The sequence below is a fragment of the Carya illinoinensis genome, chromosome 15 (assembly GCF_018687715.1).
Source record: "Carya illinoinensis cultivar Pawnee chromosome 15, C.illinoinensisPawnee_v1, whole genome shotgun sequence".
Taxonomy (NCBI): domain Eukaryota; kingdom Viridiplantae; phylum Streptophyta; class Magnoliopsida; order Fagales; family Juglandaceae; genus Carya; species Carya illinoinensis.
Window position 1 is genome coordinate 8,102,821 of NC_056766.1, and position 22,980 is coordinate 8,125,800.

Sequence of the window (22,980 nt, forward strand, 5' to 3'; positions counted from 1 at the left end):
GGCCAAACTGGCAGATTAATGCTTTTCGGGATATGGTTGATGACTGTTTGCTAAAGGATTTGGGGTTTAAAGGTAACCAGTATACATGGCGAAATGGTAGAGGAGGGGAGTGGAGCATTTGTGAGAGACTTGACCGTGTACTGGCAAACCAACCATGGTGTGAATTTTTCCCATCTGCTGGTGTATCCCATGGTGTGGCTGCTTATTCTGACCACTCTCCCATTTGGGTGAACACGGAAGCTGACAGTGAATATGGACACGTTAAACGCCCATTTCGTTTTGAAGAAATGTGGGTAGGGGAAAAGGATTGTGAGGCTATTATTAAAGCCAACTGGAGGGGTGCTGAAGGGGGACATGATTTGGGTCATATTATTCAAAATATTAAAGAGTGTGGGGTTCAACTGAATGTGTGGAATAGGAACTGTTTTGGTAATGTGCAGAAGCAGTTGAAGTTGGCTAGGCTGAATATGGAAATGCTTAATGTTTCAGATCCAACAGGGGAGTATAAAGCTGATCATATCAAGGCTAGAGAGGATTTTCAGAAATGGTTGGAGCGAGATGAAGTTATGTGGCGACAACGTTCAAAAGCCTTGTGGCTGAAAGAGGGGGATAAAAATTCTAAATATTTCCACATGAAAGCTTCTCAAAGAAGGAAAAAGAATAGGCTGGACAAATTAAAAGATGGGGATGGGGTGTGGAGAACTGGTATTCAGCACAATAAAATTCTGTTAGACTATTTTGGAGCTCTTTTTGAGAGTTCTAATCCAAGAAGTTCAACTAATTTTCTGGATACACTTACTGATCGAGTTACCCCGGAGATGAATTTGGAATTAAGTCAGCAATTTTCAGAATCTGAAGTGTGGAATGCACTGACAGAAATGAATCCCTCTTCGGCACCAGGTCCGGATGGAATGTCTCCTGCATTCTTCCAGAAATACTGGCATGTGGTTGGTTCTTCCATGAAGGGTGCGATTCTTCAAGCTTTAAATACAGGTGTTTTTCCTACCTCCCTTAACCATACTTATATTTCCCTTATCCCTAAGAAGAAATGCCCTTCCGTTGTTGCTGACTATCGGCCCATTAGCTTGTGTAATGTGGCTTATAAAATTATTTCTAAAGTCCTTGCTAATCGTTTGAAGGCTGTGTTGCCTTGTATTATTGGGGAAAGTCAAAGTGCCTTCGTTCCGGGTCGGTTAATTACTGATAATGTTTTAATTGCTTATGAGTTGATTCATTATCTAAAGCATAAGAGGGCTGGATCTCAAGGTTATATGTCTTTGAAGTTAGATATGAGTAAGGCTTACGATAGGGTTGAATGGAGTTTTATTCAAAGGGTGATGGAAGTTATGGGTTTTCAGTCGAGCTTTATTTCTTTGGTGATGTACTGTGTTAAAACAGTTTCTTTTTCTGTTTTAATTAATGGTGTTCCAAAAGGGCCTATTATTCCTACTCGGGGATTGAGACAAGGGGATCCTTTATCCCCTTATCTTTTCCTTTTTTGTACTGAAGGTCTCTCTTCTTTGCTGAATGCGGCTGGGGTTAGAAAGGAGGTTTCTGGGCTGAAAATATGCAGAAATGCTCCTAACATCAATCATTTGCTTTTTGCGGATGATAGTGTTATTTTTTGTAAAGCGGATGTGGAGGAGAACAAAAGGGTCCAAGAGGTGTTAGATGTTTATGAGAAAGTTTCTGGGCAGAAAATTAATAAGGATAAAACATCTATGGTTTTTAGCAAAAATGTCAGCCAAGAGGTACAGCTGGAGATCCGCTCTTTGTGGGGTAATGGAGATATCCAGCAGTATGAGAAGTATCTTGGGTTGCCTCCAATAGTTGGTAGATAAAAAACCAGGGCTTTTTCAATCCATAAAGCAACGGGTGTGGCAAAAATTGCAAAGTTGGAAGGAAAAATTATTGTCTCAAGGGGGAAAGGAAATCTTACTCAAGGCTGTAGCGCTTTCGATCCCAACTTACTCGATGAGTTGTTTTTTATTGCCTGCCTCTTTCTGTGCTGATTTAGAGGGTCTCATGTCCAATTTCTGGTGGGGGCAAAAAAGAGAGGAAAGAAGAATTCACTGGGTTAGTTGGCGTAAGATGTGTGAGGCTAAGTGCAGGGGTGGTTTGGGATTTAAAAATTTAATATCTTTCAACCTGGCTCTCCTGGCAAAACAAGGTTGGCGTTTAATGCAGAATAATGATTCGGTGTTACATAAGCTTCTCAAAGCTCGTTACTTCTCCAAGTCTAGTTTTTTAGAATCCAACTTGGGGCATTGTCCATCATTTACATGGAGAAGTATTTGTGAGGCAAAGCGTTGGCTGAAGGAAGCTTGTATTTGGAGGATCGGGGATGGGCAAAAGGTTAGTTTATGGCATGATAAGTGGCTGCCAGGCCACCAAACTTTAGCTTCAGAACAGGGGATAGCCGAGACCCATAGAGAGGATGCTGTGGCTTCGGTTCTTCAGGAGGATAATATGGGATGGGATATTCAAAAGCTAAGAACTCTCTTCAATCCAAGTTTAGTGGGCGAAATCATAAAAATTATGGTATTTCCGAGTGGTACAGCTGATAAATTGATTTGGAACTTTGAACGAAATGGGATGTTTTCGGTTAAAAGCTGCTATAGGTTGATTATGGAGCTATCTCGGATTGAATCTTCGGAATCCTCAAATACTAGATCTCAACAGCGGATGTGGAAAGCTTTATGGAAGATGCCGGTGCCAAATAAAATAAAAATTTTTGCTTGGAGAGCTTGTATGGATAGTCTTCCATCAAAAGTGAAGTTGATGCAGAGACAGGTGATTCAGAATACTTGCTGCAGTTTCTGCTCCTGCCCGGTAGAAGATTTCTTGCATGCAGTTTTCTCTTGCAACCAGGTGCAAGGTTCATGGTCTCAATTTTTCCCTCTGTTACATAATTTTCAGCCTAGTAGTTTTGTTGAGTTGGCTATGCAATTTGTGGTTGGGCAAGATTTGTCTAATTTGGCAAGATTTTTCTGTTTTGCATGGGGTTTTTGGTTTAGGAGGAATAAGCTTGAATTTGATAATAAGATACTATCTCCTTCTCATGTTATCTCCCATGCCTTGGATCTGTTATATAGTTATAAAGCTGTTGTGGTGAAGTCTCGGATGCAAGCCAGGTCTCACTTTAGCTGGAAAGCACCTCCTGTAGGTGTGCTAAAACTTAATACTGATGGGGCTATCTTTTCAGATGTTCATAAGGCTGGTATCGGTGCCATATTGCGTGACTCTACTGGGCATGTCCTTATGGCTGTCTCTAAAATTGAACTAGAATTGGAAGACCCTGAAACCGTGGAGCTCCTGGCTGTGTTCAGAGGCATGCAACTGTGTATTTCCATGGGCATCTCGGCTCTTGAGGTGGAAAGTGACTGTTTGCTACTTGTTAAAGCCTTGCAGCAGGATGATATGTCTAATTCTTGGCTCGGAAATTTATTTGCAGAAGTGAAACGTTTATGTACTTATTTTTCAAGTGTTTCTTTTGTTCATGTGTATAGAGAGGGCAATAGAGCTGCTCACTTACTTGCTAGAAATGCTTGGAGAGTAGAGGATATTGATATGTGGTGGGATAGTATTCCAGACTTTCTTTCTCAAGTCCTATAGCTTGATAAATGTCTGTAATCGTTTTTTATCTAATGAAGATCATTGTTCCTATCAAAAAAAAAAAAAAAAAAAAAAAAAAAAGCTAGCTTGACCGTTGTTTGGAGTGAGACTGAGGGTAGGAAAATATAATATTTTCTGTAAAACTCTCTTTATTGTCAAGTACCCCTCGTTGATCATTGAAAAGATTAAGTTTGAAAAAACATAATATTTGCTTAGACTTGATCAGATCTGGAGAAATAAAGGCAGTCAAGTGTGTCACATCAGTTTCAAACGCATACCTCAATAATTATTATTTATTATTTATTATTTATTAATTTTATATTACTATTTACAATATATGTTAGGACCGTGCGACAGTCACAGCTAGTGGCTCCCGATAGGTTAATTTTTTTTTTTAAATTATTTTTAAAAATTTTTAAATATTTAAAAAAATATAAAAAATTTATAATAATAATTAATAATTTTTCTTAATTATTAAAAAAAAAAGCCACCAACGGTGGCCTAAGAGCATCCTCATCCCATTCCTCATCCCCATCCCTATAATTTAACTCAAAATCACATTTCCTCAAATTTTTCCCTAAATTTTATTCATCTTTCAAAAACCTCCTACATCCCATTCCCCATCCCTATCTCTATTCTATTAAATAATATTTTTCTATTCTTTTTTTATTACTTTTTTCTTTCACTTCTATTTACAAATTTAACTACTTAATATTTTTTCTTATTTTTTGAACTATTACTCTAGTGAATATTTTAAACAAAAATTTAAATTATTTTTTTATGAATATAATAATATTTTTAAAATTAATTTTTTTATATTTTCGTAATTAATTAAATTATTTTTAACATTATTATTTAAAACTATAATAAATATGAGTATGAGAGAAAGTGTAGATGATTGAAAAATTATTTATTTTATATATTAGAATAAAATATTAATAAAAATGATTTAGGGAATGAATAGTGAGTCCCCAAATATGGGGACTTACTGTTTATTCCCTAAATATTTTCCCTAAAATAGGGATCCGGATGTGGGGGGTATTTTGACCAAAACCCCAAAATAAACCCCAAATTATGGGGAATATGGAGCTTTGGAAAACCGGATGGGGATGCTCTAAGCATTTCGCTATATCTTAAAACTTAAATCCATTCTCAAATCACTGCTGGATCACTTGCCAGCTTTCATTGCGTACGAAAAACTCAACTCTTCTGCTACTCAAAGCTAGCTTGACCGTCGCTTGGTGTGAGACTGAGGGTAGGAAAATATGGAAAATGATAAACTTATTTTTTATTTACAATTTGTATACATCTATATAAAAAAATAATATTATTTTAAATTTTATTTTGACTTTATTGATAATTTGATGTGTTTAAATATAATATAAAAATATTATTATATTTAAAATTATTTATAAATTATAAATAAATTGGTGGTGTATCAGATCAAGTTTGAAAAGATAATTGTGGAGAAATAAGATTTGCTTAGAAATAATTGTGTAAATAATTGAAAAGATCAAGTTTGAAAAACATAAGATTTGCTTAGACTTGATCAGATCTGGAGAAATAAAGTCAGTCAAGTGGAAACCGTGTGTTTCTATTTTACCAGGTCTATCGGTATCTCAGTCAAGAGAATGAAAATACAGTAGTTCATTTGGAAATGATGATATACTTCATGAAAATCTTGGAAACATGTTAATTTCTCCTTTCATTTCATATTTTATTTTTTAGGATGTGACAAGCTGACTGATCTTCATTTCTTATTTCATTTTTAATTGTTATGTTATCAATATAGGTGATCTTGACCTGAGAAGTACATGGGACGTTAATTTCTCTTTTCATTCATATTTTATTTTTTCGGATGTGACATGACTGATCTTCCTTTCTTATTTCATTTTTAATTGATCTTGACCTGAGAAGTAAATGAGACGTTACCACTTTTCGTAAAGAATCTAATAGATGATGGGACCGATTGCTTACACTCTGATTTATCCTAATGATCAATTTTTAATTTTTTTTTTTACCATAGGACCAATTAGTAATTAGGACAATTGGTGTATTGTTATAAATAAGCATCTTTTGTGTTCCATAATAGCATCAATACTCCTCTCTTCCATCCAATTCAAAAATAAAAACCAAGAGAAATGAGTTTTCTTTCCCAACTAATGCTTCAGGCCAACTTCTTACTTGTCCCGATGTTTTTAAGATGCATGTTTCTTGTAGTAGAGTCAGCCGCGTTGAGTCTTGTTACAGATAAGGAAGCCTTGATCTCATTCAAGTCTGGAATTAGCACAGAGCCTTCAAACCACCTATCTTCTTGGGACAAAACACATCCCCATGCAATTGGACAGGAGTCGTCTGCAACAAGTCTGGCCAGAGAGTGGTTGGCCTTGATCTCTCTGGTTTTAAACTTGTAGGGTCAATTAGCCCTCATATTGGTAATCTCTCTTTCATCCAATCCCTTCAACTCCAAGAGAATCAATTTACAGGGATGCTTCCTGATCAGATTGGCAATCTCTTTCGTTTGAAAGTCCTGAACATCAGCTATAACAGAATAGAAGGTGAGCTACCCTCAAATAGAAGCCAATGGACTCAGCTCAAGATCCTTGACTTGACTGAAAACAATATTGAAGGAAGGATTCCTGAAGAGCTTAGCTACTTGACGAAGCTCGAAGCCTTGAAGTTGGGGAAAAACCTACTTTCTGGTGCAATTCCACCTTCAATAGGTAACCTTTCCTCACTCTTCAATATAAATTTCGGAACCAACAATCTCAACAGCATAATACCAAGTGAATTGGGACGCCTTCAAAATTTGAAGGAACTTGATCTTGCAGTTAACAATTTGTCAGGCATCATTCATCCATCACTATACAACATATCCTCCCTAGTTTCCCTTGCCTTAGGTTTAAACCAACTATCGGGTGAAATTCCCGGAGATGTTGGGATTAAACTCCCTTGCCTTCAAAATTTCTTTGTTTGCTTCAACAAACTCACCGGGCGTATTCCATGGTCCTTGCACAATCTCACCAATATACACAGCATCCGCATGGCGCACAACTTTCTGGAAGGAACAGTACCGCCGGGACTGGGAAATCTCCCAGCTCTTCGAATGTATAACATTGGTTGTAATAGGATTAGATCAGGTAAAGATGGTCTCAATTTCATTACTTCTTTGACAAATAGCACTCTCCTCTACTACCTTTCCATTGAGGGCAATCATTTGAAGGGCGTGATTCCAGGATCAATAGGCAATCTTTCTAAAGATCTGTCAAAGTTATACATGGGAGGGAACAGTATTTACGGTAACATTCCCACGTCCATCAGGCGTCTTACCGGCCTGAATTTGCTAAACTTAACCGACAATTTGATTTCAGGTGAAATCCCACCTGAAATAGGCCTACTAGAGGAACTGAAGGAGTTGGGTTTGGCCAAAAATCATTTTTCTGGCAATATTCCAAATTCTTTAGGTGATCTCCAAAAATTAACTCATTTTGATTTATCAGGAAATAGTTTGCTCAGTAAAATACCCCCTGCTTTCGGGAACTTCAAGAATCTTCTTTCCATTGACCTATCTAACAACAGATTCAATGGGAGCATACCTAAAGAATTGTTGAATCTCCCTAGTTTGAGCACTGTTTTTAATCTATCTAAGTACTTTCTAAGCGGACCTATACCTGAAGAGATTGATCTCCTGAAAGGTGTGGTTACCATTGATCTCTCCGACAACCTTTTTTCTGGTAGTATCCCCAGCTCAATCGAAAACTGTAAGAGCTTGGAGAAATTGTTCATGGCCAGAAACATGCTTTCAGGTCCAATTCCGAATACTATGGCAGAAGTGAAAGGTCTGGACACTCTAGATCTTTCCTCCAACCAACTTTCTGGATCTATTCCTCTTGAACTCCAAAAGCTTCAGGCCCTTAACTCGTTGAACCTGTCTTTCAATAATTTGGAAGGGATTGTTCCCAGCGGCGGAGTTTTTAGAAATCTCTCACAAGTCCATTTGGAAGGCAACCCAAAGCTTTGCCTGAATTTTGCATGTATCAATGGTACTCAAGGGCGGCGAGGAAGAACAGTAGCTAAAGTTCTTGTTATAACAAGTATCCTTGTTACATTGGTCCTTTGCATTATAATTGGCTCACTGTTGTACATAAAAAGAAGCAAACAAAAGATGGCAGAAACTTCTGAAACGTTCAAAGGACAGCATCAAGTGGTGTCCTACAATGAAATCCGTCAAGCGACTGGAGATTTCAACCAAGATAATTTTATTGGCAAAGGGAGTTTTGGGTCAGTTTATAAAGGCTATCTTGGGCAAGGAATCGCTATCGCAGTTAAAATCCTTGACACTGAGAAGAAGAGCTCTTGGAAGAGCTTTTTGGCAGAATGCGAGGCTTTGAGGAATGTTAGGCATCGGAATCTTGTTCGACTCATCACTTCATGCTCCAGCATAGACTTCAAGAACATGGCTTTCCTGGCTCTAATTTATGAATTTATGAGTAATGGCAGCTTAGAAGATTGGCTAGAAGGCAAGAAGAAGCATGTAAATGGGCATGCGCTGAATGTTGTGGAGAGATTAAACGTGGTCATTGACGTTGCTTGTGGATTAGATTACTTGCACCATGACTGTGAAGTTCCAGTGGTGCATTGTGATTTGAAGCCTAGCAACATTCTTCTGAGTGAAGACATGACTGGAAAGTTAGGAGATTTCGGTCTGGCCAGGTTGCTAACTGAAAGAACAGGCAATCAGTCTCATATGAGCTCCACAAATGTTCTAAAGGGATCCATAGGTTACATACCTCCAGGTTAGTACTATAACCTCTCTCTCTCTCTCTCTCCCTTCTCTTTGGTAGCTGATAATTCAATAGAAATGTCGTTTTATGTTTCCTCTGAGGAGAACCTTTCTGTTGTCATTACTTTATGTATATATTCAAGTTTCTAACTAGTTTTGTCTTGATTATGATGTGTAGAGTATGGTTTGGGAGAAAAAATATCAACTTCTGGAGATGTATACAGCTTCGGGGTAATCCTGTTTGAGCTCTTCACAGGGAAGAACCCAACACATGAAAGCTTCAGTGGAGGCCAAAACCTAATCAGATGGGTGCAGTTAAGTTTCCCTGCCAACGTGGAACAAGTACTCGACCCTGAGCTGCTAGCTCAGATGAGCAATCTTTGCCACAATGACAAACGCATAAGCCCTGATGCTCAACTTGAATGCCTCATCACAATCCTTGGGGTTGGGCTATCTTGCACCGCAGACTCTCGTGATCTCCGCATTAGTATTAGAGATGCTTTCCAGAAACTAAGATCTGCAAGAGACAGCCTTTCTTAAACCGTAAAGATCCTGATGATCATGGTGAGAAAACACCGAAATATTAATCATAGCTACGTTACAATAATGGATGAATGGTATTTGCTATATAATTAAAGTCTTTGGTCCTCTTGCTCTGTAATATTCTTTTCTTTTATTTTCTGTAATTTTCGTTTCTTTTAGTTGGGACGTTTGAATTTACTGTTTCATGTCTCGTATCGATCTCGTAATCCATGTTGTAGCACTTACTTTACATGTAATCATGTGTCGGAGAAAAGATTACAAGCTGGTATTAAAAAAGAAAAAGAAAAAATCGATATTATAAAAGCCAAAAAAAAAAAAAAAGAGAGAGAGAAAAAAAAAGAGTACTGAATATATAGACGTACGGTGCACGACGTTCGGAAATTGAAAGGAAAAAACAACCGTGTTTCAAAATTGAATTAATCCTTCCTTCTTCTTTTCGTTACAAATTCAGTTTTTCCAATACCTCAGGGTGCATGAGAATACAAGTTTTATCATTTATGTCGAATCAGGTCAATGCTAACTGTTTAGGTAATGTAGATGATCAGGCAGCAAAACAAAATCAATTTATCTTGAGGAAATAAGTCATTCTAATTAGAGTACTAGTAGTGGTTTCAACAAAGTTAAATTTTAACTAAAAAATAACCAAAGTTTAAAATAAAGTGCTACAATAGGCTCAACAAATTTACAGTGAATTTAAACTTTGGCTATATGGTTGGTCAAATTTATTGAGTGAAAGAGACTAGTCAAAGTTTTAAATCAATATTTTAATATAATAGTGAAAGATTTGTTGAGCCTATTATTTGGTGTTGTAAAAAGTGGCTAACTAAAATTTGTAAAAGTGAATTTTCTAGCTAAATTTTAGTTAAAGTTTGTTGAGGCCACTGTTAACGCTCAAGCCGGAAGCTAGCGACCTCTTGCTAGCTAGCTGGACCATTCAAGCTAAATTCGATTGGACATTGTTCATTAGAATAGCAAAATAGAGAAATATCAATTTGCGAACAGGGAGGTGATTGTAAAGCTGTCTCTTATACAATAATTACCTCTCACTCAGGAGTTGAGTTATACAAAAAGAGAATATAGTAATTATGTCCTCATAATACAATTAATACTGTTTATATAGTGTGCAAATTATAAATTTTGAATACTAATCTTAGAACAAACAAATGGAAATAGTACAAGTGATTGAAGACCTGCAGCTTATCATGGCAGCTAATCCAGAGTGGGCTTTAAATTTTGTTCACAGAAGTGCTAATGCAGGTGCACACACTGCTGCAAAACTAGCTATTAGTGTGGCCAGTGAAGCTGTTTGGCTGGAAGATGGTCCTGATGTAGTCAAGAGAGTCATCTTGGATGACTTAGTTTGTATTGCTCGTAATGAGCCTCCTATATGAATGAAATTTGGTTTCCTTATCAAAAAAAAAAAAAAAAAAAAAAAAAAAAAAACAAATGGAAATAGTAGCAATAGATGCAATGTTTCGTTTTAATTTAAACAAAATGAGCAAAAAAGTAACTGTCATTGACAGTTATTAATTATTGTCAAAATCTAAAGAAATGCATCACTTCGTTTGTTTAAAATAAATTCGTCATTTGCGATGATGTGTTTTTGTTATCGGAATCCTAAGTTTTATCCAGAGCCTCCCATGTCCTTTCATTTTTTCTTTGGTGCATACATATCAAACAATGGATCAATGAGAGCGCTGAGAATATTCCCACAGCATGTGTAGTTGTCATCATCCCTTCTTTATTTTTGTTGCATTTCATCTTCTTGTGGATCTTGAGTTGTTGGAAGAACTGGACTAGAGGTATCCAACACATACCAAACTTTCAAAGTAGTGAGTAAAAACTCAACTTTCTCCTTCCGTCTGTAGTTGTTTGCATCAAACCGACCCAACTTTGAAAGATCTTATGGAACAATAGTCAAAGAAGTGATCGTAGGATTTAAAGAAGAAGAAGCCATAATATTTGTCTAAGAATCGTTAGAAATAGAATAGCAAAACAGAGATCAAAATTTACAAACAGTGAGACAATTATAAATCTATCTCTTAGAAAAATATTGCCTCCCACTCAGGAATTGAGTTCTGCAAAAGTGCATCTGGCAATTATGTCCTCAAGATACAATTGTTTATATAGTATGCAGATTGTAAAATCTAAACACTAATATTAGAACAAACAAATGTAAATAGCAAGAATAGATGAAATGTTTCATTTTAATTTAAGCAAAGCGGTCAAAAAAGTAATTGTCATAGATGTAAGTGCATCTAAAGCGTCAATGCATTTATGCGTCGAGCACGACATGCGTATGCATGCTTATGGTCAGTGCTCGCATTGGGTGACCTACCATTATGTGTCTATCCTTATATTTTATTTTATATATCGTAAAACTCATTCACTTATAAACCGCTAAAAACTTGCTTGTCTTTTCAATATGGGATTAACAAAAAATTACCTCAACGAAAATCACCTCTATTGTAGGCTCCTCTATACTGTGTTCTTCAAATGCTAACACCTCAACCTCCTTAACCATCACCTCGGTTAGTCCCTCATCATACCCCTCACTGGCTTTTAAAGGTTCAGCTTCATTAGTCTTCTCTTCTCCCATTTGCATCTTATCAACAGACTCCCTTCTCTCCTCCCTCTCCTCATTATTTTTACTCTCAGAACCTATCCCATTTGTCTCCAATGTCTGACTATCCTCTTTTTTTGCCTTACCTCTAAAGTATTTTGAGCCCCCTACCCTCATACTAGCTCTCAGCCAAACCCCAAATTGTTCACCCTCAACTCCAGTTTTTTTCTCACAAGTTCCTTTCCTATGAACAATACGTCCAAATTCAAAACATGATGATGAAGTTTTTCATGCCTTAGAGGTATCCAGTACTTGAGGCCCTTCACTGAAATAGTCCTTCCTCTTGCTAGAGGTTTTGACAAATCCATTAGCAACAATAACCTCAGAAAGCTACCCCAACCACTATCATCGGCCTGTGTCTCTACCTCAATCACTTCACCTATAGTATTGCCATTTTGTTTTCCTTCCTCATCATTCATAAATATTAAAGGCAACTCTAGCATTTGGACCTGCATTCTTTCTTTCGAGAAATCCATTCATTGAGGTGGAATGTAGCCATTGAATGGCATCATTACAAACATATAGCTGTCAAACAGCCATGGTCTGCCGTCCATGACCCTCATCTTATCAGCTTCATTTGCAAACTGAATAGCAAAGATATTCCCCCACTTCTTGGAATTTTGCTTTTCGACTAATACGCCAAACCTTTCCCATTGTATTCTCTACTACCGTTGCACTCAATTTTCGATCCATCCAAATTTTACCAACTACACTGCATTCGGCTTTTCTCTGTAGGTCCTCTAAAGCTTCATCCCCAACCACAATATGTATGTATATATATATATATCACTTGCTTCTTCCTCTGTTAATCTTAATTTCCTCCATGGTTTCTCTATCTCATTCATTTTGCCCACCGAGAACCACTGTAGACCTCTCTATTCTATCACTGGGAAAACTTTCCCCCTTGCAACCGTTTTTTGCTTACCACAACACCCCACGCCGCTCGCACACTATCTTCCACTACACAATTCTGTTAGAATATTGAGTGGACCCCAAACACCACCTCTATTTCCCTAGATAGAAAAAGAGAGGAGACTTATACTCAAATTTTATCACCAAGTTAATTAGGTTCACATAAACTTCACTACAAAAAAAAAAGAAGAGCAGATTGGGCTCTTTTTATTACCAGCGACACTAATATAGCCGGAAATAACATATATTTTTATTTCACTCGGGATCTTTGTGGCCAACTGAAAAGAAAAGTGGAATTAAAGACTTTTTCCCGCGAGTTTTAGTCGCTGGAAATGGTCTTGCCAAATACATTAGCTTTAATAACTTATTACAGCGACTTAAGTTTGACACAATATCTACCTCCGTTAAACTTGACTTATTACAACGACTAGAAGTCAATGTAATAAGTCTTTTAAATCCCATCCCTCGCCTAATTCTCCATAACTTTCCCTACTTTCCCCCCTTCTCTCTCTCTCTCTCTCTCTCTCTCTCTCTCTCTCAAATTTAAGGCATTTCGAGAGAAATGGTTACTCTCTCTTATCTGGTGTGAGCTTACAAATTTCTGTTTGTATTTATTTGGTGTTAGATTTGTGTAGTTTTTTTCTTAGATGTTTTTTTTTTTTTTTTTTTTGAGTAGTCGATTTTCCTTCGATTTTTTTTTTCTTAAATCTGTATTGTTGTCTTGTTCTTGTGATAAAAATATGTAAACTGGAGGTAGATTTATCCCATGGAATTTTTTGGTAGATTAGTTTAATTTGTGCCATTTTTGTGAACTTGTGAAAGTTGAAGCTACGAACCTGCACTCAATAAACTTTGTTTCTATCTTCCTCGAATCTAAGTAATTAATGGTTGAAACCTAAAATGACTTCATCCAAAATGCTTGTAGATGTCCTGTTTGGGTGAAATATAATATCATGTTTAGATAAAGTTAATGTAGTACATCAGTGGGCTTTTGTGAATGAAGGGAACTTTGGTTTCGACATTAATTCATGAGAGAACATTTTTGCATCCTTTTCACGATTTATATGGCGCTAACTGGTTTGGTGTTGACCTTTTTCGCTTTCTGGAACTTGCCTCTTGTTTGTATACCCAAGTAATTGTCTGTAATACCAACTTTAAAGGCATGTGAACTCAAACCAACTTTAAATGTAAATTGTTGAGAATGGATTTAAAATAACTGTTATTTTTGGTTCTTTTATGAAACTGTGGTCATATTTTTTGGCTACTTTGCTTTACAACACACACAAACAGAGTCTCACTAAAATCAAATCAATCCATTTGATTTATGAGTTCCAGTACACACATGCATATAGTTTCAAATGCTAGTATGTGGCAAAGGAAATAAAAATGCTAGTAAGTAAACTGACTTCTTTCTCAACTAAATACCAAGTATTAACGGCTTGGACGAAAGCATCTTAAATTATTGTCCTGCATCATTATATGCGTGCGTTCTCTGAACTACCCTTGATGAAACCTTGGAAGAGAATGGAGAGAGAACATCAATTATTCATAGCACCCTTAGTGCTAAAAAATAAATCTGTGAGCAGGAGATGTCTTGGGGGTAACTAGCTAATAGCATCAGGCTAAAGAACAAAGACCTTAGCATGTAATCTACAGTGAAGAAAAAAATTGGCTTATTGGATCTTTTGTAAAATACTGATTTTCAGATGCTAGAATAAAGTGATTTGTAGTCTCTCTAGCAATCTACTGATTTAGTGGACCTAAAAACATGTCTTAGATGTACTGAGTATTTTTAATATTTCAATAAGTTTGTTCAGTGGTCTTTTATGATTAAAACATTATTTTGGGTTTACAGCCGTCACCATCATAACATGTGTTGTGTTTTAAACCAAGTATACAATAATATCCTAAAGATCCCAAAATACAGAAATCTGAATACGTAATAACATTCAAGAATTCCAAATGCAGAGATCCTCCAACAGTATGACAAAATATATATATATGTGTATACACAGATTCAAAACAGAACTAAAATCAGAAATCTCCAAATGATAAGATATTGATCAACACCGAAACTTAGTTGAGATATACACAGGATATGATAATGATAACAGGATAACAAGAATAACGAGACAAGCTAATAAATCGATAAAAGAAACAAGAAATATGCACAGAAACATAAAGAAGAGGAAAGAAGAAGATACAAACAGAGATTACGTGGTTCGGCCCTAATGGCCTACATCCACGGTAGGAACAGCCTCAGAGATCACTTTATTGATGAATCTTCAAGGCCAAAATGCCATAGTACAAGATAGAACTACAATGGAGTCGAGAAAAGCCACAAGATCATGGCTTTTCACTTTCCCTCTCAAACCCTAGCTCTTTCTCTCTCTCGGACTCACCCAAGCTCTCAGACGGCTACAGTACAAAATGAATCACCCCTAACCCTAACACGATAAGCAGGTATTTATATGAAGCATAGGTTACATCAAGGCTCAATCGGACGGCTCTTCTTCCCTTCCTCATTAACTTGATACGGCACCATATAGGAGCATGTGCTCTGCACGTGTCTGCATTACTTCATTTAAATATAAATGTTGCTGCTTCATAAGCCACCGAAAACATTTAATTTCTGCATAGGTCAGTTAGCAACAGAGTGAAAATATAAAAGATTGGCACAAATATCACAATTCTCCACCTTGACAATATTTTATTCACCACACCTATCCTATTCTCTTCTTGGCTGTTCCTGCAATGTCCCTCTACTAAGTGACCCCAACAGATTTCATATTAATTAAGTTCAAACAGTGTTTGAACTTTGCTAATGGCAAGGACTTGGTCATCATATCTGAGGGATTTTCCTCTGTTGGAATTTTCTCCACTCCAACTTCTCTAGACTCAATTACATCCCTTACAAAGTGAAGCCTAACATCTATATGTTTAGACCTTTCATGAAATACTTGGTTTTTAGCCAAGTGTATAGAGCTTTGATTATCACAATGTACAGTTATATTTCCTTTGAAAATGCCCAATTCATGTGATATCCCATTCAACCATATAGCTTCCTTTATAGCTTCTGTCAAAGCTATATACTCAGCCTCTGTTGTAGACAAGGCTACAACAGATTGCAAATTAGACTTCCAACTAATAGCCCCCCCAAAAGCAGTAAAAATATATCCTGTTAGAGACTTCCTAGTATCCACACTACCAGCATAATCAGCATCTACAAACCCTTCCAATTCACACCCTTCTTTAACATTATTCCCATAATTCAAGCCCAAAACAATAGTTCCTGAAATGTATCTTAATAGCCACTTAATAGCCTGCCAGTGTGCCTTACCAGGGTTACTCATAAACCTACTAACAACACTGACAGCATAGGTAAGATCAGGTCTTGTACAGACCATTGCATACATTACACTTCCTACCATACTAGCATAAGGTATTTGATGCATAAACTCCATTTCAGATTCAGTTTGAGGGGCTTGAGTAGTGGACAACTTGAAATGTTGACCTAGAGGTGTGCTTACAGGTTTAAATTGGTCCATACCAAATCTTTTAAGAACTTTAGATAGGTAATCTCTTTGAGATAGAAACAGACATCTCTCTGGTCTATTTCTTATAATATCCATTCCTAAAATTCTACTAGCTGGTCCTAGTTCCTTCATATCAAATTCAGATTTTAACATGCACTTAGTCTGTTTAATCAAAACAGGATCTTTACATGCTACCAACATATCATCTACATACAGCAACAAATATATTAGTATTCCATTAACATCCTTATAATAAACACAGCTGTCATAACAGCTTCTTTTAAACTCATTTTCAAGCATGTAAGTATCAAATCTCTTATACCATTGTCTAGGTGATTGTTTTAAACCATATAGAGATTTTTTAAGCAAACACACCTGATCAGAGTTAATATCTTTTGTAAACCCCTCAGGGGGTTGCATGTAAATTACCTCTTCCAATTCTCCATGTAAAAAAGCAGTTTTTACATCCAATTGTTCTAAGTGCAAATCATTATATGCTATAAAGGATAAAAGCAATCTAATGGAACTATGTTTAACCACAGGAGAGAATATCTCATTAAAATCTATTCCCTCTCTCTGAGTGAAACCTTTAGCCACTAATCTTGCCTTAAACCTAGTCCCTTCTACCCCTGGTATGCCTTCTTTCCTTTTAAAGATCCACTTGGATCCAACCAACTTAACCCCAGCAGGCTTTGTAACTAAATCCCAAGTTTTATTTTTATTTAAAGACTCCATTTCTTCTTGCATAGCAAGTATCCACTTAGTGGCATCCTGGCTTGCAATGACCTCTTTATAAGTCCTTGGTTCTTGATAAATGACCTCATCAGCAATAGTCAAGGCAAAAGCAGTGAGCTCTGCATGACCATACCTAATGGGAGGTTTTATAGTCCTTTTCTTCCTGTCTCTTACTAACATGTAAGAGTCAGGACCTGGTTTATCTAAGTCCTCTGAAATTTGGTCCTCAGACTTACTGACTTCCCCAGTATATACTACCAGTTGAGGTGTTTCCTCTCTCCACCTCAACCTGTACATTTCCCTCTGTGTTTCCAGGTATTTGTTCTATTTCTGTATTCTGGACCCGAGCCATTTGAGATTCATTAAAGATCACATCCCTACTAATTATACATTTATTTCTACCAGGTTTGTCTATCCATAGCTTATAGCCCTTCACTCCCTCAGGGTATCCCACAAAAATGCATTTTAGTGCCCTAGGGTCTAACTTATCAGTTTTTGAATGTGCATAAGCTGTACACCTAAAAATTCTAAGGTAATCATACCTGGGAGGTTTCCCAGTCCACATTTCTTGTGGTGTTTTAAAGTCTATGGCAGAAGATGGACACCTATTAATTAAATGAACAGCTGTAGCAGCAGCTTCAGCCCAGAATGTTTTAGGTAATCCAGCATTTGATAACATGCATCTTACCCTCTCTAGAATGGTCCTGTTCATCCTTTCAGCTAGACCATTCTGTTGAGGTGTTTCTCCAACAGTCTTGTGTCTTAGAATCCCTTCCTTTTGACAGAAATTATTAAATTCTGTTGACAGAAACTCTAACCCATTATCAGTTCTTAAGGTTTTTAATTTTCTGTCTACCTGTTTTTCAACTAAGGATTTCCATTCCTTAAACTTTCCAAAAGTGTCACTCTTATGTTTAAGTATGTAAATCCATACCTTTCTAGAGTAATCATCAATGATGGAGAGAAAATAATTCCCTCCACCATGAGAACTTACTCTAGAAGGTCCCCAAAGGTCAGCATGTACATAATCTAGAGTCTGAGTAGTCAGATGAGTTGCCCTTTTAAAACTAACCCTTTTAGCCTTTCCATAGACACAGTCTTCACAGAAAGGTAGATTGTCCAGGTCTGCCTCTTTCAGTAGACCCTATTTCTTAAGTTCTAAAAGCCCTCTTTGACTAACATGCCCTAGCCTCCTGTGCCATAGCACAGATTTTTTCTCAACTTCATTATGTACAGGGGATGCTTCCCCTACAGTTGTTTTCCCAACTAAGGTGTAAAGGCCATTCTTTATAACCCCTTTCATAATTGTAAGTGAACCTTTAGTAATTCTAAGGACCCCTGATTCAGACTTAAAAGAATAACCTGAGTTATCAAGCATACCAAGAGAAATTAAATTTCTCTTTAGGTCAGGTATAAATCTGACCTCCCTCAAAAGTCTCTCCATCCCATCATGTAGTTTTAGCCTTACACACCCAATACCCATGATTTTACAGGATTTATTATTCCCTAGAATTACATGCCCACCATCCAATTCAGAAAAATTTTCAAACCAGTCCCTGTTAGGACTCATGTGGAAAGAACAACCTGAATCTAATATCCACTCACCTTCATGGCCTATATCAGATATATTTAGTACCTCAGCACTATCATACCCATCTAACACTACTGCTGCATCCCCCTCATCTTTGTTCTTGTATCCTATCTTTGTTTTCCTATCAGGACAATCTCTCTTGAAATGTCCTTCTTTGTGACACAGAAAACATTTTAACTGTTTTCCTTTAGACTTAGACCTATATTTCTTGTTTTCTGTTTTGCCTTTCTTGTCTCTCTTTTTTGGTCTTCCCCTAACAGACAAACCCTCACCATGTTCTTGTTTGGTATTTTCTTGATTTTGTAATTCTCTAGCATGAAGCACAGATTGCACTTCATCTAGAGATATTGCATCTCTACCATACATCATGGTCTCCTTAAGGTTCTGGTATGAGGAGTCCAAAGAACTCAATAAGAGGATTGCTTGATCCTCATCCTCCACCTTAATATCTATATTAGCTAGGTCTAATATAATCTTATTAAAGGTATCCAGATGTTCTCCTATTGAAGTTCCAGAAGACATCTTAAGAGTATATAACCTAGTCTTTTTATATAATCTGTTTGCTAGGGATTTAGTCATATAAAGATGTTCAAGCTTTAACCAGATACCAGCAGCAGTTTCTTCACTAGCTACTTCCCTTAAAACCTTGTCTCCTAGGGAAAGGATCAGAGCACTATGGGCCTTTTGGAGAATGTCCCTTTGGACCTTCTCCTTCCCTTCCTCTTTCGAGGAGGAGCCCATTTTATCACTAGTGAGGGCATCCTGCAAGCCCTGTTGGACTAGCAGAGCCCTCATCTTAATCCTCCACAAACCAAAATCGTTTTCCCCTGTGAACTTCTCAACATCAAATTTCGTGGTCCCCATAGAACTTGAGCTCGTGATACCACTTGTTGTGTTTTAAACCAAGTATACAATAATATCCTAAAGATCCCAAAATACAGAAATCTGAATACATAATAACATTCAAGAATTCCAAATGCAGAGATCCTCCAACAGTATGACAATATATATATATATATATATATATATATATCTGTGTGTGTATACACAGATTCAAAACAGAACTAAAATCAGAAATCTCCAAATGATAAGATATTGATCAACACCGAAACTTAGTTGAGATATACACAGGATATGATAATGATAACAGGATAACAAGAATAACGAGACAAGCTAATAAATCGATAAAAGAAACAAGAAATATGCAGAGAAACATAAAGAAGAGGAAAGAAGAAGATACAAACAGAGATTACGTGGTTCGGCCCTAATGGCCTACATCCACGGCAGGAACAGCCTCAGAGATCACTTTATTGATGAATCTTCAAGGCCAAAATGCCATAGTACAAGATAGAACTACAATGGAGTCGAGAAAAGCCACAAGATCATGGCTTTTCACTTTCCCTCTCAAACCCTAGCTCTTTCTCTCTCTCGGACTCACCCAAGCTCTCAGACGGCTACAATACAAAATGAATCACCCCCAACCCTAACACGATAAGCAGGTATTTATATGAAGCATAGGTTACATCAAGGCTCAATCGGACGGCTCTTCTTCCCTTCCTCATTAACTTGATACGGCACCGTATAGGAGCATGTGCTCTGCACGTGTCTGCATTACTTCATTTAAATATAAATGTTGCTGCTTCATAAGCCACTGAAAAAATTTAATTTCTGCATAGGCCAGTTAGCAACAGAGTGAAAATATAAAAGATTGGCACAAATATCACAACATGAATGATGTTTTCTTTGTAGAATCATGCTTATTTACTTCATCAATACAAATTTGAAAATCAGGGTGAAGGATTTACACATTATCATGCTGGAAAGTGGAATAGCTTTCTCATTATTTTGAATGCGAACGCTTATGAAATAATTGAAAAATAATCTTTGCAGTGTTAAGGTACTTAAATTTCACGCACTCCTTTTAGACAAATCAATAAATTTAAAACCTACATGTAAAAAGTAATTTTTTTTCATAATAAACCTTATAATTTTTAAAAATAAATGCGCAAAATTTACTCATTAATATTGTACCTAGTATTTACTTTTATCAATATTGCATGCATCCAGAATTTGGTTGCGAGGACAAAGATAGAAATAGGGACGGGCTGAGCAACTTGGTGCCAACTGGCAAATCTCCAGGAGAATCATATATTATGTATGCTCACATTGCTAAAAGCTAAAAATTAGTCAAAGTTTACAACTTGCAGAGAGAGAGAGAGAGAGAGAGAGAGAGAGAGAGTATCTAATCAGATTTTTTTCTTTTTTTCCTAACTTTTAATTATGGGGGTGTTGGCCTTTGTTTTTCTAGGAAATTGGACAATACAGTTGCAGATTGATTTCTTAAATCTCGCATCGTCGGTTGTTTGCACTCAGAAGCCTGGCCTCCCATTCAGGTTAATGATCAGAATAATAACACAATAAATTAAGAAGACCCATTTCCACTTCAATTGGAAATGCCAATAGTACATTTTTTTTTATATAAGTAGAATGCCAATAGTATATTAGAAATGACAACATGGAAATTAAGTTGTTTATCATACTGGGCCTTGAGTAAGTCAGACAGTAATAATATTTTGCATTCCTCTCTGCAATGGTTGAAGACATATACAGACGGAGGTAGCCATTACCCTCTATGGATGCCATATACTTCATCCAGCCATTCAAAGAGAAGTAATTATTCTCCTTTTGGTAACTGGTTGTAGATACTCATAGTGATAAATGAGCAGAATTACATGCATTATACTTTTGGTTGGTTGAGGAACTCTTGGTTTTCATTTTTTAGTTGATATAGTTGCAAGAGGTGTGAAAGCCTGAATTATGCATAGCTACTCTGTTTTTTAGTTGAATATTTGCTATATCATGCCTATGCTATCATTAATACTTCTCTTTGTCCTGTGTTCTGGGTCACATGCATGTGGGTTCATAGCACATTTGTATTCTGTGTGCAAGTACTAGAATTCTTTTTGTGGAGTACCCTGCCACTCTCTGTCATGTGAATTTAAACAGGCTGTTGTGTTTCATAGCACAAGAGCATAGGTAGGGCCTTTCTTACTCTCTCTCTCTTTTGACTTTCTATTACCTATGATGCTTGTCATAATTTATTTTATTTATCTCATGACATTTTGTATTCACGTAACATCTAAGATAAAAGTTATATTGTCACTGATATTTTAGGTTTCTATGTTTTTGTACAGCCTTGGCTCGTATGATGAGACTGATAGAATAGTTGGGAAGACGAAGTAGATTTCTTCTGTTCCTATCCATCTCAGTATCTATTCTCCAAATGCTGTGTTACTAATTTTAGTTTTGTTGTCAACTTTTTTGCCTTCTTGTTATTTGGGTTAATTTGTTATGATGTCTATGGAGTGCTACTATCAAACTCTTGTATTTTGTATGTGCTTTGTGGGAAGTTATGTTATTATGTTGTAATAATGACCAACCATGTTTCTTTTTCATAAAAAAGATTAATAAAAAATGGCAAGGAAACTCATACTCACGAAAGCATGTACATGAGATCAGTACAAACTTATAATAATAGCATTAACTCTATAACAGGCAGTTAAAAAGATAAAAATCAGTAGTGCCCTAGTAACTGTGAACATACTAATTTGGCTATGAATTGCAAGATATTCAAATTCCAACCACATGTTGTCTTAAGCACAATTCAAGTTGATCATACCCAAAAGCCTTATAGCCACAAAACTACCTGATACTGCAAGGCGTACAAAAGCCCCCCAATAATTTGCAAAAGCCATGCTAAAAATAAAATAAAAAGCATCATAATATACCTTAAATGACCTTCATCATAAATCATGTTTCTGTGACGCCCCCAAATCCCCACGCCCGAACACGGGGAAATCGAGACGTCCGGATGATGACATCACGGGTCACCACCCTAACGACGTGTGCCAAGTGTGTGCAAAGGCAACATATGTGTACAAAGAAACACGCAGCGGATAAGCAAGTCAATAATTAAGTACCAGAATTTTTCTTAACTTAATACAAGCTGTTTAAAACGTACATAGATAAAATATTACAAAAACACAAATACAGCTTTAAACCAAATTTAAAGCAAAGCATCAGCAACCCGGCGGAGCCGCATCCTCGGGCTCAGCCTCCTCCTCCTCCTCCTCGAACTCTGCACCAAAAGCTACGGAACCAAAAATGGTACCGCAGGTAAGTAAAACCCAAACACCACCAGATAAAAACACATAGAACTCAAACAACATGGATAAAAGGAAAGCCAATGCACATGCCCCGTAAAACCACATTTTTTGCACGCACGCCAAAAACCCATTTGGCCCAATAAAAACATATTCTTAAAAACCACGCCTCGCCATTATCCCAGATAATGGCCCAAACCACAATTTTCCCAGAAAATGGATCGAAAGCCTCAAAACCAAAACTCGCCATTTTTCCAGAAAATGGCCCGCATCCGAAAACCATAAAAACAAACCGGTTATGCATGCACCATGATCTCTCCTGGGGATCATCCGTACACCCTGGCTATGTGCCACACCGCAGGTAAGGACCGCGCATGTGACACCTAAACGAGCGATGCCCAGACTCGCGCCCCGCGCGTACCTGGCCAGGCCATCCTCTAGCCCTCGCCAGCGAAGGGCCACAGAGTCGGTGAGTAGAG

At 37.0% G+C, this 22,980-nt stretch overlaps 1 pseudogene; it reads left to right on the forward strand.

Annotated features, from left to right (window-relative positions):
- The first annotated feature begins 5,728 nt into the window (after nucleotides 1–5,728).
- LOC122295415 lies at nucleotides 5,729–9,097 on the forward strand (annotated as a pseudogene).
- Nucleotides 9,098–22,980: the final 13,883 nt, after the last annotated feature.